The 5,054-nt window shown below is 42.2% G+C and overlaps 2 protein-coding genes across 2 annotated transcripts in view; one reads left to right on the top strand and one right to left on the bottom strand.

The window, feature by feature from the left end:
• ANKRD32 (ankyrin repeat domain 32) overlaps positions 1-216 on the bottom strand; it is a 73,883-nt gene extending 73,667 nt beyond the window's left edge. Inside the window, exon 1 of the mRNA XM_010831929.1 lies at positions 95-216. The gene's annotated coding sequence lies outside the window, so the exon portion shown is untranslated. The remainder of the gene's footprint in view (positions 1-94) is intronic.
• A 38-nt stretch (positions 217-254) lies between these two features.
• The window catches only part of KIAA0825 (KIAA0825 ortholog), a 429,492-nt gene continuing 424,692 nt past the window's right edge, over positions 255-5,054 (top strand). Inside the window, exon 1 of the mRNA XM_010831930.1 lies at positions 255-373. The gene's annotated coding sequence lies outside the window, so the exon portion shown is untranslated. The remainder of the gene's footprint in view (positions 374-5,054) is intronic.

The raw sequence follows: 5,054 nt of genomic DNA, 5'->3' as shown, positions 1-5,054 counted from the left end.
CAGCCTCACATTTCGGACGCCGCCGAAACTTGAGGAGGAAGCACCCCCACACGGTCAGGGTGAACACCGCGTCTTCAGGGCTGAGGCCCTTTACCTTCCCGGCCGGGGTTTCTGGGGCTGCTGCCTCCGCGGAGCGGCCCCTGACAGGCGGGACGAAGACTGCCGCTGCGGCACCAGTGGCTTCACGAATCCGGGCTCTGGGAAATAATTTCCCGCCGCGCGCTCCGCGGCTCCGGAAGCGATTGTGACACTTCCGGGTGGTTGTCAGTGACGCTCTCGAGCTGTCGTCAGGGTCTTCCAAGCAGGTTCCCCGGCTGGATCCGGACTCGCGGGCCAAGCTCCTGCTAGCACCGCGCCGAAGGTTGGGAGACTGGTGAGTTATTATTTTTTTTCTGGGTTGCCTCCTGGACCTGGTATTTCCGTCCACCCGAGACTCCGTGCAGCATCTTGATCTGACCGAGAAGTTAAGCGGGAAAAGGTTGAACTCGGAGTCCCCATCCAACCCCGTTGGCTCTTGACCCTCTGTGCTGCAGGACAAGGCCTTGAGATTCCGACTTTACCATCTTCTCAGTTCACAGTTTCTGTCTCCAGCTCGGAACTCGACCTCGGGTCCCCAGGTGCCCCTGGGTAAGACAGAAGACACCGTCTACTGCTACCTCTTTTAGGAGAGTGTCTGTAGAGGTGGTCAAGGAGTGTCCACACTCTCCCACAGGCAGGGTGGTGGTCACCCTTGATTTTCGAGAGCTGCTTTACCATCTTTTTCCCGAGTATGGTTTCCTTCATCTTGGGGTGCAGTGCCGGGGAGACAAGCAGCTGGCTGAAGAGCTCACCTTTTCTATTTTTGGAAGTGGGATGACGGGGTCGGGTTGGGGGTTGTTCCTGATTGAGAACTCAGCGATACCGCCGCGGTTTAAATAGGGTGAGAATGGTCTTTGTTCTATGAGCTAATTGAGATAGCAGAACAAGCTCAAAATTTCATGCGTGGGTTTTAGATACACATTTTTACCTTTTGGAAAGGAGTAGTAAGGAATAGATGTTCTTTCAGAAAGGAGTGCCTCTGCATTCTTCCAGGCTTCCTAATGAAACCTTCAGGAGAATTTTAGATGGGGGTCTGAGCAGAATTTGCTTCCGATGAAAAGGTAATGTGAGGAAATGTGCCCATGTAGTTGAAGATTTTAAAAATGTGATGAGAGAAGCTTTTTTTGGTGACTTCTCTTTCTTGAGTCATGCAGTTTGTTCAGGTAAGTAGTTTTCACTTACCACCTTTCACTGAAACAATCACGTGTTCCATAAGCAGCTGCTTGATTTTTTTTTTTTTACCCCCAGTCAGTTCTACATAGAGTTCTAGCAATAACTACCATAAAGAAAAATGCAATATGTTCAATTCAAGGACCCTGATGCATCAGGCAAATGCTTTATTATCTTTTGAGAGTATGGAAGCATGTTATCTCCTAGTTGATCAACAATTCGAACTTTTGTAACCTCATTTGGTCCCAATTTTGTCATTTTTATTGAATCTTGTGGTTTTTCCTTATTTCTTCAGTTGCAAGGATTATAAATAATTTAAGAAAGGTACCTTGTTTTTATATAACAACTAGTTATCAGATAGGCAGTGTTTTGGGTTTTTTTTTAATCATTGCTCTTGATTTGTGACCTCTTTTCAAATTAATATAGCCAGCCACTAATGTTAGCCACAAATAGCTGCTATCTGCCAGGTACTTTACATTTATCATTTTATTTAAACTTTCTACAGTTCTACAAAGAGAATCGTATTATCCCCATTTTGCAAACATTTTATACTGAGACTCAGATGTTCTTAGAAGTTATACAATTAAATGGCAGTTGAGATTTGAACCCAGTTTCAGGGAAACTCCAAGCTTGGGCTCTTTTTACTATGCTGTCTACTTCCTTTCATAAGTGACAAAATCATTCTTTTCACTCTCCAGTAAAATTGGATAGTATATCACATTCCAAAGTCAAATGAATAGCAAAACTTGAGTATAAGAGATTTAAGGAGTTAAGGAATCAATTCCTTAATGTGTTAAAGATTAAGGAATGTGTTAGGGATTTAAAGAATCCCTACAAAGAATTTTGACATATGAGTAATCCAAATTCTTTTTTTATTTATCCTTAGCCAGTCTTATCACCCTTACTCAAACAAATACAAGCAATCTAGAGACCATCAGTGTATTATTAGTGACTCTAAGACCAGAGTATCAGCTATCTGTTTAGTCAGCTTCTATTTGTGTGTGTATGTAGAAAGAGAGAAAATGAATAAATGAGCACAAATTCATAAAACTGAACTTTGTGATGCCCAGTAAGGAATTACTATCTACTAGCTCTTAGAAAACTATTCTTTTCCACTCATGTAACCCTGAAACAGACAATGATTAGCATATGTTATCAAGTGTGCTTAACTAAACCTGCCCTTTCCAATAGTCTACTGTATGTAAAGAAATAGAATAGTTTAGTTTTCAAGGAATTTACTAAAATCTAGTTGAAATGACCAGTACTAGAAATGATCTAGAACTTAATTCTAAAGAATAACTGGTTTTACAAAAAAACACAGGTATATGTGTACAGCTCATTTCAAATGCTAATGTCCATTACATCGTATTGACTTCTCTGTGAATAATATTTGCTTTGCACATCCCGCAGGTAGATCTCAGTGATTTTTTTTTTCCCCGCCAAATTTCAGTGCTTATGAAGGTTGAGAGTTTATCTGTTTTGTTTGTTTCATACTCAGCATCTGGTATGTACTATGGGCTCCATAGATGTTTATTGAATGAACTTTTTAAAAGTTATTTATCCACAGAGAAGTATTTGTACATGTATTTTTTTTTAAAGGGACTTACCAGATAAATAAATGCACATTTAATCATTACTCACTTTGACCCTGGAATGTAATGTCCACTCCACAACCCATCCACAAAAGGCAATATGCTATCCTGCAAAGAAGAGTGGACAGTGAGGCAGGAGATGAGAGAATACCTAGTATTTGTTATTGCTTACTTTCTGCTGTGCAGTGTTACATTTAATTCTCACAGCACTGTAGGGCTTTATCATTCATTTAAGATTGAGAAAACAAAGATTAGCTTTGTAAATCTTTGTAGGTTACACACAGTCATTAAGTGCCAGAGCTATGATTGGAACCAGTGCTGATTCCAAGGACCATAGTATTAACCACTTCACTATACTGCCTCCAACTGGATTTTAATCCTGGTTCATCTACTAACTAGGTCTAAACACAGGGAAATTTATCCCTCTGAGCATATCTCTCATCTATAAAGGTTGGATTAAATGATGTTTAAAGTCTTTTCTGGCTCAAAAATCCTCCCAAGTGTTATTCTAACATGCTAGAAAATTTTCTTGAGTGGAGTTTTACATATAATGAATGTAAATTTATTGTATTTTACATGTAAATGATGTAAATTACATCATTTAATCCAACCCTTATATGTTGGTAGATGTATAATTATGATTTTGGGCTTCCCTGGTGGCTCAGAGGTTAAAGCGTCTGCCTCCAATGCAGGAGACCTGGGTTCGATCCCTGGGTCGGGAAGATCCCCTGGAGAAGGAAATAGTAACCCACTCCAGTATTCTTGCCTGGAGAATCCCATGGACAGAGAAGCCTGGTAGGCTATAGTCCATGGGATCGCAAAGAGTTGGACACGACTGAGTGACTCCACTTTCAGAGTTCAGAATCTCAGGCATGCATTTGCTAGTTTATGACCCTGATAAGTCACTGATTCTTTGTGAGCTCAGTTTTTTTTTTTAAACCTAACATATAATGGATATAGAAGAATGCTTTCCAGGTTGAGGTAGCTTCAAACACCCTGCATGAGTTCGACACATGCTATTGTTCAGTCACTAAATCATGTCTGACTTTGTGATCCCTCAGACTGTAGCCCGCCAGGCTCCTCTGTCCATGGGATTTCCCAGGCAAGAATACTGGAGTGGGCTGCCGTTTCCTTCTCCAATGGATCTTCCTGACCCAGGCAACAAACTTGTGTCTTCTGCATTGGCAGGTGGATTCTTTACCACTGAACCACCAGGGAAGCCCCACCTGACAGATCAGATCCGATCAGATCAGTCCCTCAGTCATGTCTGACTCTTTGCGACCCCATGAATCGCAGCACACCAGGCCTCCCTCTCCATCACCAACTCCCGGAGTTCACTGAGACTCACGTCCATCGAGTCAGTGATGCCATCCAGCCATCTCATCCTCTGTCATCCCCTTCTCCTCTTGCCCCCAATCCCTCCCAGCATCAGAGTCTTTTCCAATGAATCAACTCTTCGCATGAGGTAGCCAAAGTACTGGAGTTGCAGCTTTAGCATCATTCCTTCCAAAGAAATCCCAGGGCTGATCTCCTTCGGAATGGACTGGTTGGATCTCCTTGCAGTCCAAGGGACTCTCAAGAGTCTTCTCCAACACCACAGTTCAAAAGCATCAATTCTTCGGCGCTCAGCCTTCTTCACAGTCCAACTCTCACATTCATACATGACCACAGGAAAAACCATAGCCTTGACTAGATGAACCTTTGTTGGCAAAGTAATGTCTCTGCTTTTGAATATGCTATCTAGGTTGGTCATAACTTTCCTTCCAAGGAGTAAGCGTCTTTTAATTTCATGGCTGCAGTCACCATCTGCTGTGATTTTGGAGCCCCGAAAAATAAATTCTGACACTGTTTCCCCATCTATTTCCCATGAAGTGGTGGGACCAGATGCCATGATCTTCGTTTTCTGAATGTTGAGCTTTAAGCCAACTTTTTCACTCTCCACTTTCACTTTCATCAAGAGGCTTTTGAGTTCCTCTTCACTTTCTGCCATAAAGGTGGTGTCATCTGCATATCTGAGGTTATTGATATTTCTCCCGGCAGTCTTGATTCCAGCTTGTGTTTCTTCCAGTCCAGTGTTTCTCATGATGTACTCTGCATGTAAGTTAAATAAACAGGGTGACAATATACAGCCTTGACGAACTCCTTTTCCTATTTGGAACCAGTCTGTTGTTCCATGTCCAGTTCTAACTGTTGCTTCCTGACCTGCATACAGAT

This window comes from Bison bison, unplaced genomic scaffold (assembly GCF_000754665.1).
Source record: "Bison bison bison isolate TAMUID 2011002044 unplaced genomic scaffold, Bison_UMD1.0 scf7180017864533, whole genome shotgun sequence".
Classification (NCBI taxonomy): domain Eukaryota; kingdom Metazoa; phylum Chordata; class Mammalia; order Artiodactyla; family Bovidae; genus Bison; species Bison bison.
Note: the sequence above shows the minus strand (reverse complement) of the source record. Positions and strands in the feature narration are given on the sequence as shown.